The 23233-nt window shown below is 41.5% G+C and overlaps 2 long non-coding RNA genes across 2 annotated transcripts in view; one reads left to right on the plus strand and one right to left on the minus strand.

Annotated features, from left to right (window-relative positions):
• LOC306912408 overlaps window positions 1–23233 on the minus strand; it is a 330734-nt gene that overhangs the window by 259968 nt on the left and 47533 nt on the right. The window lies entirely within an intron of this gene.
• Window positions 1733–22590, plus strand: LOC306912407. Its single transcript, XR_013788373.1, has 3 exons — window positions 1733–1977; window positions 3622–3719; window positions 21668–22590. It is a non-coding gene; the product is annotated as an uncharacterized lncRNA (long non-coding RNA).

Below are 23233 nucleotides of genomic sequence, written 5' to 3' on the forward strand. Positions count from 1 at the left end.
CTGTTGAGGTGTAGGTGTTGCTCCTACGTAGGTTGAGGAAGGAGCACCACGGCAGTTTTTGTTTTGTTTTTCCTCCTCAAATTAATCGCTATAGGCAGCAGTGGCTCAGGGGTAGAGTGGCCGCATGGGAACCAAAAGGTTCCAAGTTCGAAACCTATAGCTGGGCTCCCCCAGTCGTTAGTGTCGAAGTGTCCCTGAGCAAGACACTGAACCCCTAATTGCTCCTGATGTGCAGGTTGGTGCCTTGCATGGTTGCCGTTTGTGTTAAATAATACCAGAAAACTTTAGGATAAAGGATCAAATAGGCTTAAAATGTATTTATTTCAACTTGACGTTTTTTTGTTTTTGCCATACCGGTATTTATTTTATATATAAAGGAGAGAAAAGGCCTGATAAATGAATGCAAAGCGAGGGGGGAGTAACTTCCCTGTGCTGTATATGTGAAGCTGCATGTGTTTGTTCAGCATTCACACAGATAAGAAAAAAACAAAAACAATGATGGACTGAATGGATAATATCTTCTTTACAAGGACCTTGGATGTTCTTTAAAATGCACCACCAAGTATTTCAAGTTCACAGTGTCCACCATTTCTCTCTCTGTGTGTGTGTGTGTGTGTGTGTGTGTGTGTGTGTGTGTGTGTGTGTGTGTGTGTGTGTGTGTGTGTGTGTGTGTGTGTGTGTGTGTGTGTGTGTGTGTGTGTGTGTGTGTGTGTGTCCGACTCAGGCCTGAAGGCTTCCCTTGGCTAAGACAATATAATATGCCTTCATTATTCTTGTCCCCTAAACCCATGGCCGCTACAGAGACCGACTGGGTTTCATTAGCAGCACAGTTGGTAGCTCAGAAAGGCCAAGAGGTCCAGAGAGACGGAGCGAGGGAAGCGAAGATGTGTTGACGGTTCCATTATAACTAGAACCACCCTGAAGTGACACAAACATCACACACACACACACACACACACACACACACACACACACACACACACACACACACACACACACACACACACACACACACACACACACACACACACACATGTATGTATGTGTGTGTGTGTGGAGACAGCATCAAGGAACCCAGATTGACGAGTTTACAAAAATACGTAGAATGTCTTGGATCTCGGCTGTACGGTGCACGGGCGCAGAGACATAACGTTCAACAAAGTATCTTAGCACAGCCGTGTTTGTTCACAACATTTTCCTTGTCCTTGTAATGTATTTGGGCCCGACGTTCTTTCTATCCATCCTGGTGTTGGTTCACTATGTTGTCGCCAAGAACGAGCTCAATATTTACAAAAACATACCACCGTCACTCTATTCTGAGTGATGTGGGCTAGAATTTAATACCCACGAGAGGGCCGTCCCTAGCTTTTCAGACGCCGCCCCCCTCTTGGTGACGTACACGTTTTCACACGCTATAGGCCTAAATGTATATAAAACGAAAAATAAATAGACCCATACAAAATTAATGTGTCTCCGACCCCAGTGTTTTAGAACTGCTAGCCCTATAGATTCTAGGGCAGATCTACAAGCTCACATCATGTCGCTTCGCGTCACATTGTAAGCTTGTAGATTGGTTATTTTCACTTTCTCTCGCCAAGAATTGGCTTGTTTTGGGATTGTTTTTGGAGATGGGTTGGCTTATTTCTCTCACAAGAGTTGGCAACACTGTCCAGTGCTCAGGACAGGCAGTGCTCTTTAAATCATCCTTGTTTCCCCGCCCCCTCCCCCTAGACCTGCTGCAGACAGACAGACATCTCTGTTGTGTTTGGAAGCAAAGCAAGTGAAATAAACAACTTATATAACGTATACGATTCAACCATGGACGCTGAGTGGAGTTGTCAGTGCGTTATTATCAATCAGGGAGTGAAAATTTAAAACTGCGACTGAGACTGACAGCCGAAAGAGAAGTTTAATTGTCTCCATGACAAACTGTTGTGCGGCCATTTTCTTTCCAGCTGAGTGAATTCTCCCCTGCAGGTGAGTTAGCGGCTAACTGTTAGCCTACCTACTGTTAGATGCTTACTAGCATTGACATGGACATGCTTAGCCGCAATTTGCAACTCTAGATTTTTTTTATAATGGGATGAATCTAGAGTTGCAATACCCTCCATTGACTCCCCATTCACCCAATTTGCGCTTGCGATCTGCTTGTATTAAACAACGTTAAACTCACCAACATTGCAGCTGTAGAGAAAGCTTGACTTATCCTCTTTCAATCTGCCGAGCTTTTGTTTCATAAGAAGTGGCCGACGCAGTGCAACACCCCGTCACGCACAGCCTTCTATTAAACAAGCGCTCTCCAACACGTCTTGTTTTACGGCCTGTTGAAAAATTACAAAATGGCGTCTCGGAATATCACTTGTGGAATAGTTTGGACAGAAAGTAGCTCATAGCATGTCTACGGGGGATTTTTATGAAAAACAAGCTCGGCAGATTGAAAGAGGATAATTCAACCTTGGACTACAGCTGCAATGTTGGTGAGTTTAACATCGTTTAAGACAAGCAGATCGCAAACACAATTGGATGAGTGGGGAGTCAATGGAGGGTATTGCAACTCTAGATTCATCCCATTGTAAAAAAATCTAGAGTTGCAAATTGCGGCTAACAACCTGGGATGACCCTCACCAAATATCCTTGTCTAAAGCCTGCATGTTTTTTTTGTTAAGACCACCAGCTCACAACTCAACAGGATCTCAGTGATGCAATGTTTTCACTTAATGTCCACCTCACAAATTGTCACAATATAGATATGTGGTTCATATGGTTAAAGGGACATGTTTGAATATCTCTGCTGTCGGGAGGAAACTTCATAACTCAATTTTTGAGGTTTGTTTTGCATAAATCAGTGCTATTGAACACCCTTTACGTCTGTGTGTTGTTTCATAAATCAGTGCTATTGAACACCCTTTACGTCTGTGTGTTGTTTCATAAATCAGTGCTATTGAACACCCTTTACGTCTGTCTGTTGTTTCATAAATCAGTGCTATTGAACACCCTTTACGTCTGTGTGTTGTTTCATAAATCAGTGCTATTGAACACCCTTTACGTCTGTCTGTTGTTTCATAAATCAGTGCTATTGAACACCCTTTACGTCTGTTTGTTTTTTCATAAATCAGTGCTATTGAACACCCTTTACGTCTGTGTATTGTTTCGAAAATATTGAACCAATGGAAAGTAGTAAAAAGTGCTTTGGACAAAACCTCTTAACTCCATTGGACCCTCAAAATGTCTGCTAAAGCAACTAACTCCACCACCTCTCCCCCTCTCATGGAAGTAATTGACAATATATAAAGTCACAACACCAACTGTATTGCTTTGTTTTTAAAAATAATATTTCCTGACAAATGTATATTTTTCATGTCCTGAAAAATGAACATTTTGGAGTTATGAGGTTCAGATATACTATACAAATATTTCACAGTGCGTTAATTGTTAGTTCAGTAAATTAATCCATCACTGTTTGTCAATCATGAGGGAGATATTGGAACAAAGTGTTCGCGTACAGATTTTTCTATTGACTCTCAATTTGCAATAGTCAGGTTTCTAGGCGTAGATCTTTTATTGTGCATGTTTCATTTGCCTCTTTCTTTCTTTCTTTCTTTCTTTCTTTCTGTCATTCAGAGGTTGTTCCTGCCATTACCAGCGCTCTCCGGATCATGATCATGTTGCCTGAGGCCATATTTACACCACTGATGAAGTCAAGTACAAGACGACTCAAGGTGAGAAACCTTTTATTTGCTGCTGCTGCTTGTGTTGTTATGCTGTGTGTTATTGTGGTTGTGTGGTTATGCTGCTGTGTGTTATACTAATGTGGTTGTGTTGTTATGCTGCTGTGTGTTATACTAATGTGGTTGTGTTGTTATGCTGTGTGTTATTGTGGTTGTGTTGTTATGCTGCTGTGTGTTATACTAATGTGGTTGTGTTGTTATGCTGTGTGTTATTGTGGTTGTGTTGTTATGCTGTGTGTTATTGTGGTTGTGTTGTTATGCTGTGTGTTATTGTGGTTGTGTTGTTATGCTGTGTGTTATACTAATGTGGTTGTGTTGTTATGCTGTGTGTTATTGTGGTTGTGTTGTTATGCTGTGTGTTATACTAATGTGGTTGTGTTGTTATGCTGCTGTGTGTTATACTAATGTGGTTGTGTTGTTATGCTGTGTGTTATACTAATGTGGTTGTGTTGTTATGCTGTGTGTTATACTAATGTGGTTGTGTTGTTATGCTGTGTGTTATACTAATGTGGTTGTGTTGTTATGCTGTGTGTTATTGTGGTTGTGTTGTTATGCTGTGTGTTATACTAATGTGGTTGTGTTGTTATGCTGTGTGTTATTGTGGTTGTGTTGTTATGATGTGTGTTATTGTGGTTGTGTTGTTATGCTGTGTGTTATTGTGGTTGTGTTGTTATGCTGTGTGTTATACTAATGTGGTTGTGTTGTTATGCTGTGTGTTATTGTGGTTGTGTTGTTATGCTGTGTGTTATTGTGGTTGTGTTGTTATGCTGTGTGTTATTGTGGTTGTGTTGTTATGCTGTGTGTTATACTAATGTGGTTGTGTTGTTATGCTGTGTGTTATTGTGGTTGTGTTGTTATGCTGTGTGTTATTGTGGTTGTGTTGTTATGCTGTGTGTTATACTAATGTGGTTGTGTTGTTATGCTGTGTGTTATTGTGGTTGTGTTGTTATGCTGTGTGTTATTGTGGTTGTGTTGTTATGCTGTGTGTTATACTAATGTGGTTGTGTTGTTATGCTGTGTGTTATACTAATGTGGTTGTGTTGTTATGCTGTGTGTTATTGTGGTTGTGTTGTTATGCTGTGTGTTATTGTGGTTGTGTTATGCTGTGTGTTATACTAATGTGGTTGTGTTGTTATGCTGTGTGTTATTGTGGTTGTGTTGTTATGCTGTGTGTTATTGTGGTTGTGTTGTTATGCTGTGTGTTATTGTGGTTGTGTTGTTATGCTGTGTGTTATTGTGGTTGTGTTGTTATGCTGTGTGTTATTGTGGTTGTGTTGTTATGCTGTGTGTTATTGTGGTTGTGTTGTTATGCTGTGTGTTATTGTGGTTGTGTTGTTATGCTGTGTGTTATTGTGGTTGTGTTGTTATGCTGTGTGTTATTGTGGTTGTGTTGTTATGCTGTGTGTTATTGTGGTTGTGTTGTTATGCTGTGTGTTATACTAATGTGGTTGTGTTGTTATGCTGTGTGTTATACTAATGTGGTTGTGTTGTTATGCTGTGTGTTATTGTGGTTGTGTTGTTATGCTGTGTGTTATTGTGGTTGTGTTGTTATGCTGTGTGTTATACTAATGTGGTTGTGTTGTTATGCTGTGTGTTATTGTGGTTGTGTTGTTATGCTGTGTGTTATACTAATGTGGTTGTGTTGTTATGCTGTGTGTTATACTAATGTGGTTGTGTTGTTATGCTGTGTGTTATTGTGGTTGTGTTGTTATGCTGTGTGTTATTGTGGTTGTGTTGTTATGCTGTGTGTTATTGTGGTTGTGTTGTTATGCTGTGTGTTATTGTGGTTGTGTTGTTATGCTGTGTGTTATTGTGGTTGTGTTGTTATGCTGTGTGTTATACTAATGTGGTTGTGTTGTTATGCTGTGTGTTATTGTGGTTGTGTTGTTATGCTGTGTGTTATTGTGGTTGTGTTGTTATGCTGTGTGTTATACTAATGTGGTTGTGTTGTTATGCTGTGTGTTATACTAATGTGGTTGTGTTGTTATGCTGTGTGTTATTGTGGTTGTGTTGTTATGCTGTGTGTTATACTAATGTGGTTGTGTTGTTATGCTGTGTGTTATTGTGGTTGTGTTGTTATGCTGTGTGTTATTGTGGTTGTGTTGTTATGCTGTGTGTTATTGTGGTTGTGTTGTTATGCTGTGTGTTATTGTGGTTGTGTTGTTATGCTGTGTGTTATTGTGGTTGTGTTGTTATGCTGTGTGTTATTGTGGTTGTGTTGTTATGCTGTGTGTTATACTAATGTGGTTGTGTTGTTATGCTGTGTGTTATTGTGGTTGTGTTGTTATGCTGTGTGTTATTGTGGTTGTGTTGTTATGCTGTGTGTTATTGTGGTTGTGTTGTTATGCTGTGTGTTATACTAATGTGGTTGTGTTGTTATGCTGTGTGTTATACTAATGTGGTTGTGTTGTTATGCTGTGTGTTATTGTGGTTGTGTTGTTATGCTGTGTGTTATTGTGGTTGTGTTGTTATGCTGTGTGTTATTGTGGTTGTGTTGTTATGCTGTGTGTTATACTAATGTGGTTGTGTTGTTATGCTGTGTGTTATACTAATGTGGTTGTGTTGTTATGCTGTGTGTTATTGTGGTTGTGTTGTTATGCTGTGTGTTATACTAATGTGGTTGTGTTGTTATGCTGTGTGTTATACTAATGTGGTTGTGTTGTTATGCTGTGTGTTATACTAATGTGGTTGTGTTGTTATGCTGCTGTGTGTTATACTAATGTCCTTGTGTTGTTATGCTGCTGTGTGTTATACTAATGTGGTTGTGTTGTTATGCTGTGTGTTATACTAATGTCCTTGTGTTGTTATGCTGCTGTGTGTTATACTAATGTGGTTGTGTTGTTATGCTGCTGTGTGTTATACTAATGTGGTAGTGTTGTTATGCTGTGTGTTATACTAATGTCCTTGTGTTGTTATGCTGCTGTGTGTTATACTAATGTGGTTGTGTTGTTATGCTGCTGTGTGTTATACTAATGTGGTAGTGTTGTTATGCTGTGTGTTATACTAATGTCCTTGTGTTGTTATGCTGCTGTGTGTTATACTAATGTGGTTGTGTTGTTATGCTGCTGTGTGTTATACTAATGTGGTTGTGTTGTTATGCTGCTGTGTGTTATACTAATGTGGTTGTGTTGTTATGCTGCTGTGTGTTATACTAATGTGGTTGTGTTGTTATGCTGCTGTGTGTTATACTAATGTGGTTGTGTTGTTATGCTGCTGTGTGTTATACTAATGTGGTTGTGTTGTTATGCTGCTGTGTGTTATACTAATGTGGTTGTGTTGTTATGCTGCTGTGTGTTATACTAATGTGGTTGTGTTGTTATGCTGTGTGTTATTGTGGTTGTGTGGTTCTGTGTGTTATACTAATGTGGTTGTGTTGTTATGCTGCTGTGTGTTATACTAATGTGGTTGTGTTGTTATGCTGTGTGTTATTGTGGTTGTGTGGTTCTGTGTGTTATACTAATGTGGTTGTGTTGTTATGCTGTGTGTTATACTAATGTAGTTGTGTTGTTATGCTGTGTGTTATACTAATGTAGTTGTGTTGTTATGATGCTGTGTGTTATACTAATGTGGTTGTGTTGTTATGCTGCTGTGTGTTATACTAATGTGGTTGTGTTGTTATGATGCTGTGTGTTATACTAATGTGGTTGTGTTGTTATGCTGCTGTGTGTTATACTAATGTGGTTGTGTTGTTATGCTGTGTGTTATACTAATGTAGTTGTGTTGTTATGCTGTGTGTTATACTAATGTAGTTGTGTTGTTATGATGTGTGTTATTGTGGTTGTGTTGTTATGATGCTGTGTGTTATACTAATGTGGTTGTGTGGTTATGCTGCTGTGTGTTATACTAATGTGGTTGTGTTGTTATGCTGTGTGTTATACTAATGTAGTTGTGTTGTTATGATGTGTGTTATTGTGGTTGTGTTGTTATGCTGCTGTGTGTTATACTAATGTGGTTGTGTTGTTATGCTGCTGTGTGTTATACTAATGTGGTTGTGTTGTTATGCTGTGTGTTATACTAATGTGGTTGTGTTGTTATGCTGTGTGTTATACTAATGTGGTTGTGTTGTTATGCTGTGTGTTATTGTGGTTGTGTTGTTATGCTGTGTGTTATTGTGGTTGTGTTGTTATGCTGTGTGTCATTGTGGTTGTGTTGTTATGCTGTGTGTTATACTAATGTGGTTGTGTTGTTATGCTGTGTGTTATTGTGGTTGTGTTGTTATGCTGTGTGTTATACTAATGTGGTTGTGTTGTTATGCTGTGTGTTATTGTGGTTGTGTTGTTATGCTGTGTGTTATTGTGGTTGTGTTGTTATGCTGTGTGTTATACTAATGTGGTTGTGTTGTTATGCTGTGTGTTATTGTGGTTGTGTTGTTATGCTGTGTGTTATACTAATGTGGTTGTGTTGTTATGCTGTGTGTTATTGTGGTTGTGTTGTTATGCTGTGTGTTATACTAATGTGGTTGTGTTGTTATGCTGTGTGTTATTGTGGTTGTGTTGTTATGCTGTGTGTTATACTAATGTGGTTGTGTTGTTATGCTGTGTGTTATTGTGGTTGTGTTGTTATGCTGTGTGTTATTGTGGTTGTGTTGTTATGCTGTGTGTTATTGTGGTTGTGTTGTTATGCTGTGTGTTATACTAATGTGGTTGTGTTGTTATGCTGTGTGTTATACTAATGTGGTTGTGTTGTTATGCTGTGTGTTATACTAATGTGGTTGTGTTGTTATGCTGTGTGTTATACTAATGTGGTTGTGTTGTTATGCTGTGTGTTATACTAATGTGGTTGTGTTGTTATGCTGTGTGTTATTGTGGTTGTGTTGTTATGCTGTGTGTTATACTAATGTGGTTGTGTTGTTATGCTGTGTGTTATTGTGGTTGTGTTGTTATGCTGTGTGTTATTGTGGTTGTGTTGTTATGCTGTGTGTTATTGTGGTTGTGTTGTTATGCTGTGTGTTATTGTGGTTGTGTTGTTATGCTGTGTGTTATTGTGGTTGTGTTGTTATGCTGTGTGTTATTGTGGTTGTGTTGTTATGCTGTGTGTTATACTAATGTGGTTGTGTTGTTATGCTGTGTGTTATTGTGGTTGTGTTGTTATGCTGTGTGTTATTGTGGTTGTGTTGTTATGCTGTGTGTTATTGTGGTTGTGTTGTTATGCTGTGTGTTATTGTGGTTGTGTTGTCTGCTGTGTGTTATACTAATGTGGTTGTGTTGTTATGCTGTGTGTTATTGTGGTTGTGTTGTTATGCTGTGTGTTATTGTGGTTGTGTTGTTATGCTGTGTGTTATTGTGGTTGTGTTGTTATGCTGTGTGTTATTGTGGTTGTGTTGTTATGCTGTGTGTTATACTAATGTGGTTGTGTTGTTATGCTGTGTGTTATTGTGGTTGTGTTGTCTGCTGTGTGTTATACTAATGTGGTTGTGTTGTTATGCTGTGTGTTATTGTGGTTGTGTTGTTATGCTGTGTGTTATTGTGGTTGTGTTGTTATGCTGTGTGTTATACTAATGTGGTTGTGTTGTTATGCTGTGTGTTATTGTGGTTGTGTTGTTATGCTGTGTGTTATTGTGGTTGTGTTGTTATGCTGCTGTGTGTTATACTAATGTGGTTGTGTTGTTATGCTGTGTGTTATTGTGGTTGTGTTGTTATGCTGTGTGTTATTGTGGTTGTGTTGTTATGCTGCTGTGTTATACTAATGTGGTTGTGTTGTTATGCTGTGTGTTATTGTGGTTGTGTTGTTATGCTGTGTGTTATTGTGGTTGTGTTGTTATGCTGTGTGTTATACTAATGTGGTTGTGTTGTTATGCTGTGTGTTATTGTGGTTGTGTTGTTATGCTGTGTGTTATACTAATGTGGTTGTGTTGTTATGCTGTGTGTTATTGTGGTTGTGTTGTTATGCTGTGTGTTATACTAATGTGGTTGTGTTGTTATGCTGTGTGTTATACTAATGTGGTTGTGTTGTTATGCTGTGTGTTATTGTGGTTGTGTTGTTATGCTGTGTGTTATACTAATGTGGTTGTGTTGTTATGCTGTGTGTTATTGTGGTTGTGTTGTTATGCTGCTGTGTGTTATACTAATGTGGTTGTGTTGTTATGCTGTGTGTTATTGTGGTTGTGTTGTTATGCTGTGTGTTATTGTGGTTGTGTTGTTATGCTGTGTGTTATACTAATGTGGTTGTGTTGTTATGCTGTGTGTTATTGTGGTTGTGTTGTTATGCTGTGTGTTATTGTGGTTGTGTTGTTATGCTGTGTGTTATACTAATGTGGTTGTGTTGTTATGCTGTGTGTTATTGTGGTTGTGTTGTTATGCTGTGTGTTATTGTGGTTGTGTTGTTATGCTGTGTGTTATACTAATGTGGTTGTGTTGTTATGCTGTGTGTTATTGTGGTTGTGTTGTTATGCTGTGTGTTATACTAATGTGGTTGTGTTGTTATGCTGTGTGTTATTGTGGTTGTGTTGTTATGCTGTGTGTTATTGTGGTTGTGTTGTTATGCTGCTGTGTGTTATACTAATGTGGTTGTGTTGTTATGCTGTGTGTTATTGTGGTTGTGTTGTTATGCTGTGTGTTATTGTGGTTGTGTTGTTATGCTGTGTGTTATTGTGGTTGTGTTGTTATGCTGTGTGTTATACTAATGTGGTTGTGTTGTTATGCTGTGTGTTATACTAATGTGGTTGTGTTGTTATGCTGTGTGTTATACTAATGTGGTTGTGTTGTTATGCTGTGTGTTATTGTGGTTGTGTTGTTATGCTGTGTGTTATACTAATGTGGTTGTGTTGTTATGCTGTGTGTTATACTAATGTGGTTGTGTTGTTATGCTGTGTGTTATACTAATGTGGTTGTGTTGTTATGCTGTGTGTTATTGTGGTTGTGTTGTTATGCTGTGTGTTATACTAATGTGGTTGTGTTGTTATGCTGTGTGTTATTGTGGTTGTGTTGTTATGCTGTGTGTTATTGTGGTTGTGTTGTTATGCTGTGTGTTATTGTGGTTGTGTTGTTATGCTGTGTGTTATACTAATGTGGTTGTGTTGTTATGCTGTGTGTTATTGTGGTTGTGTTGTTATGCTGTGTGTTATTGTGGTTGTGTTGTTATGCTGTGTGTTATTGTGGTTGTGTTGTTATGCTGTGTGTTATTGTGGTTGTGTTGTTATGCTGTGTGTTATACTAATGTGGTTGTGTTGTTATGCTGTGTGTTATTGTGGTTGTGTTGTTATGCTGTGTGTTATTGTGGTTGTGTTGTTATGCTGTGTGTTATACTAATGTGGTTGTGTTGTTATGCTGTGTGTTATTGTGGTTGTGTTGTTATGCTGTGTGTTATTGTGGTTGTGTTGTTATGCTGTGTGTTATACTAATGTGGTTGTGTTGTTATGCTGTGTGTTATTGTGGTTGTGTTGTTATGCTGTGTGTTATTGTGGTTGTGTTGTTATGCTGTGTGTTATACTAATGTGGTTGTGTTGTTATGCTGTGTGTTATTGTGGTTGTGTTGTTATGCTGTGTGTTATTGTGGTTGTGTTGTTATGCTGTGTGTTATTGTGGTTGTGTTGTTATGCTGTGTGTTATACTAATGTGGTTGTGTTGTTATGCTGTGTGTTATACTAATGTGGTTGTGTTGTTATGCTGTGTGTTATTGTGGTTGTGTTGTTATGCTGTGTGTTATACTAATGTGGTTGTGTTGTTATGCTGTGTGTTATTGTGGTTGTGTTGTTATGCTGCTGTGTGTTATACTAATGTGGTTGTGTTGTTATGCTGTGTGTTATACTAATGTGGTTGTGTTGTTATGCTGTGTGTTATTGTGGTTGTGTTGTTATGCTGTGTGTTATTGTGGTTGTGTTGTTATGCTGTGTGTTATTGTGGTTGTGTTGTTATGCTGTGTGTTATACTAATGTGGTTGTGTTGTTATGCTGTGTGTTATTGTGGTTGTGTTGTTATGCTGTGTGTTATTGTGGTTGTGTTGTTATGCTGTGTGTTATACTAATGTGGTTGTGTTGTTATGCTGTGTGTTATACTAATGTGGTTGTGTTGTTATGCTGTGTGTTACTAATGTGGTTCAAGCCATTGTACTATTGCTGTCATTTTGGGACCCAATGACAGGTGGGTGGCAATGAAATATGTTCACTGGCTGTTTTTTCTGCCTCTGGATTTGAAGGCTGAACCTAGAGTTTGTTGTGTTGTGTATCTGGTGTTGAAGGTATAGTGAGTTGTAACAGGGAACAGTACATGTATGTACATTCTACATTATGTACTGTATTCTGTATGTGCATGTGGCACTTGAAGCTATTTATTTAAAGTTCAAGGTAGAGGTTTTGGGCTCTGACATGACAGCCTTCAACTCCAAATGTTCAATTGGAATCGAAGACTGCATGGCGTCGATCTGTTCTGTGTGCGTTGGCTGTATGGGTTCATTGTAGGATGTGAGTTGTGACAGGGTGGCTGTATGGGTTCATTGTAGGATGTGAGTTGTGACAGGGTGGCTGTATGGGTTCATATAGGATGTGAGTTGTGACAGGGTGGCTGTATGGGTTCATTGTAGGATGTGAGTTGTGACAGGGTGGCTGTATGGGTTCATATAGGATGTGAGTTGTGACAGGGTGGCTGTATGGGTTCATTGTAGGATGTGAGTTGTGACAGGGTGGCTGTATGGGTTCATTGTAGGATGTGAGTTGTGACAGGGTGGCTGTATGGGTTCATATAGGATGTGAGTTGTGACAGGGTGGCTGTATGGATTCATTGTAGGATGTGAGTTGTGACAGGGTGGCTGTATGGGTTCATAGTAGGATGTGAGTTGTGACAGGGTGGCTGTATGGGTTCATATAGAATGTGAGTTGTGACAGGGTGGCTGTATGGGTTCATTGTAGGATATGAGTTGTGACAGGGTGGCTGTATGGATTCATTGTAGGATGTGAGTTGTGACAGGGTGGCTGTATGGGTTCATATAGGATGTGAGTTGTGACAGGGTGGCTGTATGGGTTCATATAGGATGTGAGTTGTGACAGGGTGGCTGTATGGGTTCATTGTAGGATGTGAGTTGTGACAGGGTGGCTGTATGGGTTCATAGTAGGATGTGAGTTGTGACAGGGTGGCTTCATGGGTTCATAGTAGGATATGAGTTGTGACAGGGTGGCTGTATGAATTCATTGTAGGATGTGAGTTGTGACAGGGTGGCTGTATGGGTTCATTGTAGGATGTGAGTTGTGACAGGGTGGCTGTATGAATTCATTGTAGGATGTGAGTTGTGACAGGGTGGCTGTATGGGTTCATTGTAGGATGTGAGTTGTGACAGGGTGGCTGTATGGGTTCATATAGGATGTGAGTTGTGACAGGGTGGCTGTATGAATTCATTGTAGGATGTGAGTTGTGACAGGGTGGCTGTATGGGTTCATTGTAGGATGTGAGTTGTGACAGGGTGGCTGTATGGGTTCATAGTAGGATGTGAGTTGTGACAGGTTGGCTGTATGGGTTCATTGTAGGATGTGAGTTGTGACAGGGTGGCTGTATGGGTTCATATAGGATGTGAGTTGTGACAGGGTGGCTGTATGGGTTCATTGTAGGATGTGAGTTGTGACAGGGTGGTTGTATGGGTTCATAGTAGGATGTGAGTTGTGACAGGGTGGCTGTATGGGTTCATATATGATGTGAGTTGTGACAGGGTGGCTGTATGGGTTCATATAGGATGTGAGTTGTGACAGGGTGGCTGTATGGGTTCATGTAGGATGTGAGTTGTGACAGGGTGGCTGTATGGGTTCATGTAGGATGTGAGTTGTGACAGGGTGGCTGTATGGGTTCATTGTAGGATGTGAGTTGTGACAGGGTGGCTGTATGGGTTCATTGTAGGATGTGAGTTGTGACAGGGTGGCTGTATGGGTTCATAGTAGGATGTGAGTTGTGACAGGTTGGCTTCATGGGTTCATAGTAGGATATGAGTTGTGACAGGGTGGCTGTATGAATTAATTGTAGGATGTGAGTTGTGACAGGGTGGCTGTATGGGTTCATTGTAGGATGTGAGTTGTGACAGGGTGGCTGTATGAATTCATTGTAGGATGTGAGTTGTGACAGGGTGGCTGTATGGGTTCATTGTAGGATGTGAGTTGTGACAGGGTGGCTGTATGGGTTCATATAGGATGTGAGTTGTGACAGGGTGGCTGTATGGGTTCATTGTAGGATGTGAGTTGTGACAGGGTGGCTGTATGGGTTCATTGTAGGATGTGAGTTGTGACAGGGTGGCTGTATGGGTTCATAGTAGGATGTGAGTTGTGACAGGGTGGCTGTATGGGTTCATTGTAGGATGTGAGTTGTGACAGGGTGGCTGTATGGGTTAATATAGGATGTGAGTTGTGACAGGGTGGCTGTATGGGTTCATATAGGATGTGAGTTGTGACAGGGTGGCTGTATGGATTCATATAGGATGTGAGTTGTGACAGGGTGGCTGTATGGGTTCATAGTAGGATGTGAGTTGTGACAGGGTGGCTGTATGGGTTCAATAGGTTCACATGTTATCACTGCATTAAATACACAAAATCAACCGTTATCAGGACGTTGGAATATGGCAATACTGGCATTCCAGATGTGGTGTTTGGCTTTGTTCACCCGGACAGTACTGCACACATGCAGGGAGGTGCAGGACATACAGTAGCCTGGTAAACGACTCCCCCTGCTGGAACTGCCCACAGTCCTCCTATGAGACACAGACATAGGCCTATCTCACAGCATTTCCCCGCCCCCTTTTTACGCCCCCTTTTAGAGCTAGTGGTGTTATTTTTTTTCCGGTCCATATAGGCTTCCATGTTAAAAGAGGTATTTTCACAAGCCACAAACTACCGTTTTGTAAAGGTAAGGTTTATTCTACTTATTTGAGTTGTTATACCATTTGGTTTTCTTCATATTATTATCGGTCTTTGACATTTTAACATTAGGAAATGTACTTAGATTCTCTAGAGAAAAAAAGTGTAAATGCCTAATGTTAAATGACACCATCTACCGGAAGTGGGCGTGGAAAGTGGGCTGTGAGATAGGCCTATTGCCCATTTTGCTTCATGTTGAAAAGTGGTGAAGTGGTCCTTTTAATGTGGAAGTATATACAGTGTATGGGTAATTTAATTTCATTCAAGTGCAATGAATTTTGTTTTAGCCTATTTATTGTATTGTAAATCATTCATTACGTACATGTAAAATAAAACGATACAAGAGAGAGAGAGAGAGAGAGCGAGAGAGAGAGAGAGAGAGAGAAAACCCCCATTTGGGGAAAGCACGGGCAGAAGAGCGGAGTGGTTCATGGATGCTGTGTCGGGGGGGGAGTGGATGCTCTGTCAGCGTTCTCCCAGACCATAAAAATCCCCCTTTGGCTCCACATCAACATCACTCTGACCAGCAGCACTGTAGCAATTGATTTTATAATTCAATTAATGAATATGTTTCCCCGCTGTACAGTCGCACACACACTCTCACACGCACGCACGCGCACACACACTCTCACATGCACGCTTACACGCACGCATACACACTCTCACGTGCACGCACGCACGCATACACGCACGCACACACAGACACTTTCCGAGTACTAATGTTTTTTTTGTTTTTTAGGGGCGCTGTATAGCCCCTCCTATGTCCAGCTTTTAGTGTTTGTCCTACACAAACATTACATTCCCATCGACAATGAATGGACAGTTTTACGTCATAGTGTCTGAGCAAATATAGCCTTATATCTTGCGCCACCCCTTACCCCTTATCCCTAAACTTAATTGCCATTTTTTACTATTTTAAAACATTTTAAAATAGTACAAATAGCCGATCTACAGGCTAACAACGTGTTGATGTAGATTGGCTAGTTGCAATATTTTGAAATGTTTTAAAATAGTAAAAAATATCACACCCGTGTGAACTGAGTGGTGTAAGGTCTTATATAGACTGATCAGCTGTGGTCTGACGTAATGTCTGACGTAATGAAATCACACCCGGATGAACTGGGTGACCGTAGCAACCATGCTCATTTTTTCTGCACAGACTAACAAAGCCAGCTGTAGGAGTGGAAATCACCCTCGGATGAACTGGGTGACCGTAGCAACCATGCTCATTTTTTCTGCACTAACAAAGCCAGTTGTAGGAGTGGTTTACACCACTCAAAAATGGCAAATAAGTTTAGGGATGAGGGGTAAGGGGTGGCGCAAGATGGAGCCCCGCATGTCTATTTTATGTCATGATGATGTACGATGATAAGAGCGCCTCTCACTTCACACGGGTCTGTGCGTGTTGTTGTTGTAAATCCTTCTTGATCACACTTTGCATCTCTGCCATGCATTTAACTCTCCCCTCTCTGGGTTTTTTACAGTTATTCTCATGCCATTTTTACCCCCTTTTTGAGTGGTGTAAACCACTCCTACAACTGGCTTTGTTAGTCTGTCTGTCTGTCTGTGCAGACAAAATGAGCATGGTTGATGCTGATTGGTTGATACTGATTTCATTACGTCAGACATTACATCAGACCACATAATACCTTACACCAGGGGTTCTCAACGTTTTTGGCCGGGGACCCCCGGAAATGCTTTGGCAACGTCTCGGGACCCCTGCCCCGCCCCCTCCCGACCCCCAATATAAATTGACTGCTACAATAACCTTAACCCATTTTGGGCGGGAACCCCTTTTGGTGTTTTAACCATTGTTATAATTTAGCTATTTAAAAATAGCAGATCTACAAGCTCGTAGCGCGCCACCGAGTGGCGCGCTACGAGCTTGTAGGTCTGCTATTTTTGAAAAATCCTTAAAAAATAAATACAAAATAAATCTTTTTTTTTTTTTTAATAATTTGGGGACCCCCTAAAATAATTTGGCGACCCCCCGAGGGGTCGCGACCCACCGGTTGATAACCCGTGCCTTACACCACTCAGTTCACACAGGTGTGATTTTTATGTCTGTGTATACATACATATAACCCGCCACCCTCCCCTCCCCTCCCCCCTCCCATTCCAGGGTCTGCGGCCATAAGTGTCCATACAGTCTATATATTCCATTGTAACAGTGCATGCTGACTGAGTGTATGCAAGCATAGATGAAAAGAAACAAATATATATATAATCACAAAATAAATCAAATAATAACAATAATGGTACTAATAATAACCGCAATAATAATACCCCATAGATTTCAACAATTCTGTTAAAATATTAAGAAAAAACAAACACAAAATAATCTAAAAACATTATTGGCATGGCCAGGCCTCCGAGAGAAAGGATCCAACAGGAAGCACGCACATCTCCAGAAATTGTAAAGGTGCTGGACAAAAATATACCTACAATGAAAAGGAAGGGTTGTCCGCACACTGTGTCTCTGCAGCTCCCAGGAAATTTGTATTTAGTACAACGTTTCGACCCTTACTGGTCTTCGTCAGGGTCGAAACGTTGTACTAAATAAAATCACACCCGTGTGAAGTAAGTGGTGCAACTCCGCGTAGGGGTCCCCGGGGGGGGGGGGGGGGGAGTTCCAGACCCACAGGAACGCACCCAGGGTGCCCGCCCGATTCCGGTGAGCCGCCCCCCGTCCGAAACGGTTGAGAAATGACAGAGTTACCGTGTGGGGGTCCCTCTACTGTACCCTCTATACTGTACTGTACTGTCACTGTACTATACTGGCACACCCAAAATCATATACAGTTAATATGTGCGTGTGTGTTTGTGTGTGTGTTAGGTTGCGCACAGGTGGTGAAAAACAACCATGCTGTTTTCGTGCTCAGACGCACCCAGCCAGCCAGCCACCCACCCAGCCACCCATCCACCCACACACATAGTCACTTAAGGAAGTGGTTGCACCACTTACAAATGACCTGCAGGGAGCAGAGACAGTGTGCGGACAACCCTTCCTTTACAGGCCTCTGAGAGAACCATTAGATTGGAATCCCCGGCAAGGGAGGCGTAGAGCGCAGGAGTAAATATAGTGGCATGTGAAAAGTTAACGAATAACGTTGTAGCGGGGCCGGGGGGGGGGGGGGCATTTACCGGCAGACACACGGCGCTTCAGCCCAGAAGCAAGACGGGCAACGGCCACTCGCTGCCATCTGGCAGCCCCATTTTAATTAACCCATTTCGACCTGAAGACGATTCTACAAAATGTCTTCTAAATCCTGACGGTTTTCTGAAAAACCTCATGTTTCTATGTCGGTGGTTCTCAAAGTTTTTCATGTCAAGGAACCCCAAATATTATATGTAATCGGCCGCCGACCCCCATCTGAAAATATGTTGTTCCAGGCGCAAAGATTTGAGTTTAAAACGTTCGCTCTGAAATAATATATATTCAAAGATTTGCGCCACATTTTCACCATTTTTCAAAAAATAGCAGACATACAAGCTCGTAGCGCGGCACTCGGTGCCGCACTATGAGCTTGTAGATCTTCTATTTTTCAACAGCTAAAGCATAACATAACGCTTAAAACACCAACAGGGGTTCCCGCCCAGAATGTGTTAAGCTGATAAACTTACTAGGAGGGACGGGGAGAGAATGGCCGTCGCATGCAGAGTCTCGCTGTGACATCCAATAAAAAGCCAGCGGATAAGAGGAGTGCAGTCTGCCAGCCCCCGAGGAATAGAGCAGATAAGTGAGCTGTGTTTACCAGTAAATAGGAAATAATAGTCCTTTTACTCATGAAGTACTGCAGGGGTATTTCCAAATGTCTGTATACTTTTACTTGTACTTCCACTACATCCCAGAGGCAAATATCATACTTTTACTCCACTATAATACACTTTATAGTTACTAGTTACTTTAATTATTGTAGATTTGGATTATCTTACAATAAATGCACCAAATCACTACATGTGTACGTATACAACATACATGTACGTACGTATGTCTGTACGTACGTACGCCTGTAATCCACGTAACTCGAGAACCGTTCGCCCCACCGACTTCAAATTCCACACACGTTCCACCTCACCACCGCAACCAACCCCACACCTGCCATTTTATTACACAGTCAGTCCACTTTTCACAGTCAGAAGCACTCTTCTTTTCACAGTCAGAAGCACTCTTCTTTTCACAGTCAGAAGCACTCTTCTTTTCACAGTCAGAAGCACTCTTCTTTTCACAGTCAGAAGCACTCTTCTTTTCACAGTCAGAAGCACTCTTCTTTTCACAGTCAGAAGCACTCTTCTTTTCACAGTCAGAAGCACTCTTCTTTTCACAGTCAGAAGCACTCTTCTTTTCACAGTCAGAAGCACTCTTCTTTTCACAGTCAGAAGCACTCTTCTTTTCACAGTCAGAAGCACTCTTCTTTTCACAGTCAGAAGCACTCTTCTTTTCACAGTCAGAAGCACTCTTCTTTTCACAGTCAGAAGCACTCTTCTTTTCACAGTCAGAAGCACTCTTCTTTTCACAGTCAGAAGCACTCTTCTTTTCACAGTCAGAAGCACTCTTCTTTTCACAGTCAGAAGCACTCTTCTTTTCACAGTCAGAAGCACTCTTCTTTTCACAGTCAGAAGCACTCTTCTTTTCACAGTCAGAAGCACTCTTCTTTTCACAGTCAGAAGCACTCTTCTTTTCACAGTCAGAAGCACTCTTCTTTTCACAGTCAGAAGCACTCTTCTTCTTTTCACAGTCTGAAGCACTCTTCTTTTCACAGTCTGAAGCACTCTTCACAGTCAGAAGCACTCTTCTTCAGTCAGAAGCACTCTTCTTTTCACAGTCTGAAGCACTCTTCACAGTCAGAAGCACTCTTCTTCAGTCAGAAGCACTCTTCTTCAGTCAGAAGCACTCTTCTTCAGTCAGAAGCACTCTTCTTCAGTCAGAAGCACTCTTCTTCAGTCAGAAGCACTCTTCTTCAGTCAGAAGCACTCTTCTTCAGTCAGAAGCACTCTTCTCTTCTTCAGACATTCTCCACCATTATCCACAGACGTTTATACCACTGCTGCTATTTGACAACGGATGTAACGGGTATTGCATACTAGGGTATGGGTGGGGTATGCTTTCCCCATTTTCATGTTTCCCAACCTGCATCGTTCCCAAATAGGCCGTTGCCCGACAGACACCGGTCTAGTTGTAATTGTATACGGTACAGTTGTGTTGGGTTGTTTTTGGCAGCACATTTCGTTTTTGGTTTTAGTCATTAGTCGCTTGAAATAGTTTTCATTTAGTTTTAGTCACATTTTAGTCACATGGAATGTCTTAGTGTTAGTCTAGTTTTAGTCATTAGTCTCTTGAAATAGTTTTAATTTAGTTTTAGTCACATTTTTGTCACCTGGAATGTCTTAGTGTTAGTCTAGTTTTAGTCGACTAAATATCATAAGGTTTTAGTCCACTAAATCTACAGTTGATTTAGTCGACTAAAATGTATTTTGACGGGCCTTGATGCCGTCGTAATGACTGTTTTTACACTTGCTGAAAATAGCCGATCTACAAGCTCACAGCGCGTCGCAGCACAACGCGTTGTTATAGTATATATAAAAAATCACACCCGTGTGAACTGAGTGGTGTAAGGTCTTATATAGACTGATCAGCTGTGGTCTGACGTAATGTCTGACGTAATGAAATCGGCATCAACCAATCAGCATCAACCATGCTCATTTTTTGAGCACAGACAGACAGACTAACAAAGCCAGTTGTAGGAGTGGTTTACACCACTCAAAAATAGGTTATGATTTATTTGGAGAAACCAAGCAATCTGCTATTTTTGAAGAATCTTTTGAGTGGTGCAAACCACTCCAACAACTGGCTTTGTTAGTACCTGTGTGTGTGTGTGTGTGTGTGTGTGTGTGTGTGTGTGTGTGTGTGTGTGTGTGTGTGTGTGTGTGTGTGTGTGTGTGTGTGTGTGTGTGTGTGTGTGTGTGTGTGTGTGTGTGTGTGTGTGTGTGTGTGTGTGTGTACCTGTCCCGCAAAAGAATGAGCATGGTTACTATGGTCACTGACATTACGTCAGACCACAGCTGATCAGGCTATATAAGACCTTGCACCACTCAGTTCACACGGGTGTGATTTTTACTTGTATCAGAGTATTTCTACATGTAGCAGTATTGATACTTTTACTAAAGTAAAACACAGTACTTCCCCCACCTCTGGCCATTGGCAGTATATAATGTGTGTCTGCAGTTTGTCTTCCTCTCCATCTCCTCTCGTGAATGTCATGACACCCCATACCGTACGGCACACTTCATTCTGTTTAACCCCTTTAGACCTGAGGACCATTCTACAATATCTTCTAAATCCTGACAGTTTTCTGAAAAACCCCATGTTTCATTTTCATGTCAAGGACCCCAAAAATGATATGTAATTGGCCGCCGACCCCCATACGAAAATATGCAGGAACAAAATATTTGAGTTAAAAACGTTCGCTCTGAAAGAATATATATTCAAAGATTAGCGCCACATTTTCACGATTTTTAAAAAATAGCAGACCTATCGCGAGGCACCAGACTCGGTGCCGCGCTATGAGCTTGTAGATCTGCTATTTTTCAACAGCTAAAGTACAACATAATGCTTAAAACACCAAAAGGGGTTCCCGCCCAGAATGGATTAATTCATGTCTCCGTGTATTGTTTAATTAATTTCTCCATGCGTGCTTCTTTATTGTTTTATTAACACTGAGGGCTTTCCTGTACTGTGAAATGTCAGTGACTTCTCAATGTGTCACTTCACTGTGTTTCTGCCTGGCAGCGCACCAAGGGAGCACCCCATGCAGCCAAGACTGTCTCTCTCTCTCTCTCTCTCTCTCTCGCTCTCTCTCTCTCGCTCTCTCTCTCTCTCTCTCTCTCTCTCTCTCTCTCTCTCTCTCTCTCTCTCTCTCTCTCTCTCTCTTTATATAGGGGCGCTATAGCCTCTCCTATACAGTCTTTTTGTCCTGAACTCTTATAACACATATAACTTTTTCACGATAACAGGACCAGAATATGTTTAGTTTCACCTGCAGCAGGGTTCTGCCAAAGTTCAGCAACGCTTTAAGAAATGGCTAAATCGTTTGACTCATGTTTGTTTTTGCAGCTCTACTAGAGTCATGTCCATGGACGTAAGTGGCAACAGGAGATCATCATCATCATTTTTCGACCGCTTACTGATGCATGTGTCCCTACTAGCGATGACATCAAGGAACCACAGTTTACTACCTCTGGTCTGGTTTGAGGCAGGACTCCAGAGAAGAAGGGAAGATATAACCTCATTGTCAGCTCTGTAGCAGGGACTGTAGCTCTGTCCAGGGACATAAGTGGCAGCAGGAGATAGACTCCTCCTTACTTAATGGGTCACACATATATGGCTCCTCCATGCAGAACCAGCTCTCTCCTTCCAGGCCAGTGTGTTCATGTTTAAAACACACAAGACACTACTCTAGTATCCACAGCAGAGAAGCCAGGCCGGTGTGTTCATGTTTAAAACACACAGACACTAGGGGGGCTATTTTATTGTGTGCATCCATTCACAATGTTCCATCCTCCTCCATGGATAAACATGACCTTCCCCGAGACACAGGCCGAGTGTCCACTCCTCCCCGCTGGAACGGTCCCAGAGACCTGCGGTTGGAACCAACCGTTGGACGTTACACATCAAAATGCATGAATCAGGCCGGAGGGCTCACTTCTGCCGTGGACATCATCATCCCCCTCCCCAGAAGTAGACTATATTCTATCGGCACAGCTGTGTGGTCCCGGAGGAGCGACCACACAGCTGTGTGGTCCCGGAGGAGCGACCACACAAAGGGACAGGCTCACGCTTGTAGATCAGCTATTTTCAAATAGATAATATAATATATATAATATAATATTATACACATGTTTACACTTTACAGGTCTAATGCGGCCTACAGTATATTATAGTCGCTTCTTTTGGGCTTGTTTTCCTAGACCTGGTGGCTTATTTCCCTCACAAACTCTGGCAACACTAAAATAAACTCTGGCCTGATGGTTTTTGAATAGTGTTGCTTTAATGTTGTTTTTTTAACTGCTACATAATTATTTACACCAGCGTTGTCTACTGGCAGCATCGTTGTCACTAGTTTTATGGTTTGTTTTTGTGATGTTTGCGCTTGAGAACTTCCGTTAAGGGTCATTTAACATGCACACACACACACAAACACTCAAGCATGCGCACGCACGCACGCACGCACGCTTGCGTACGCACGCTTGCGCACACAAGCACGCACGCACACACACACACACACATAACTTTTTCACAATAACAGGACCATAATCTGTTTAGTTTCCATTCATTCACGGGCAAAAAAGTGTGACTTTTATCACCTGCATGCAGAGTTCTGCCAGAGTTCAGCGACGCTTTAAGAAATGGCTGAATGGGTTAGCTCACGTTTGTTTTTGCAGAGAGTCGTGTCCAGGGACGTAAGTGGCTCCCCCTGACTTATGGGTCACACACATGGCTCCATGCAGAACCAGCACCCTGTAGCTCTCTCTCTCTCTCCTTCCAGGACAGTGTTCATCTTTAAAACACACAGACACTACTCTAGTCTAGTATCCATGGCAGAGAAGCCAGGCCGGTGTGTTCATGTTTAAAACACACACAGACACACATCATCCAGAGCAGGGAGGAGAAAGCACAGAC

The sequence above is a fragment of the Electrona antarctica genome (assembly GCF_951216825.1).
Source record: "Electrona antarctica genome assembly, chromosome: 19".
NCBI classification, from domain to species: domain Eukaryota; kingdom Metazoa; phylum Chordata; class Actinopteri; order Myctophiformes; family Myctophidae; genus Electrona; species Electrona antarctica.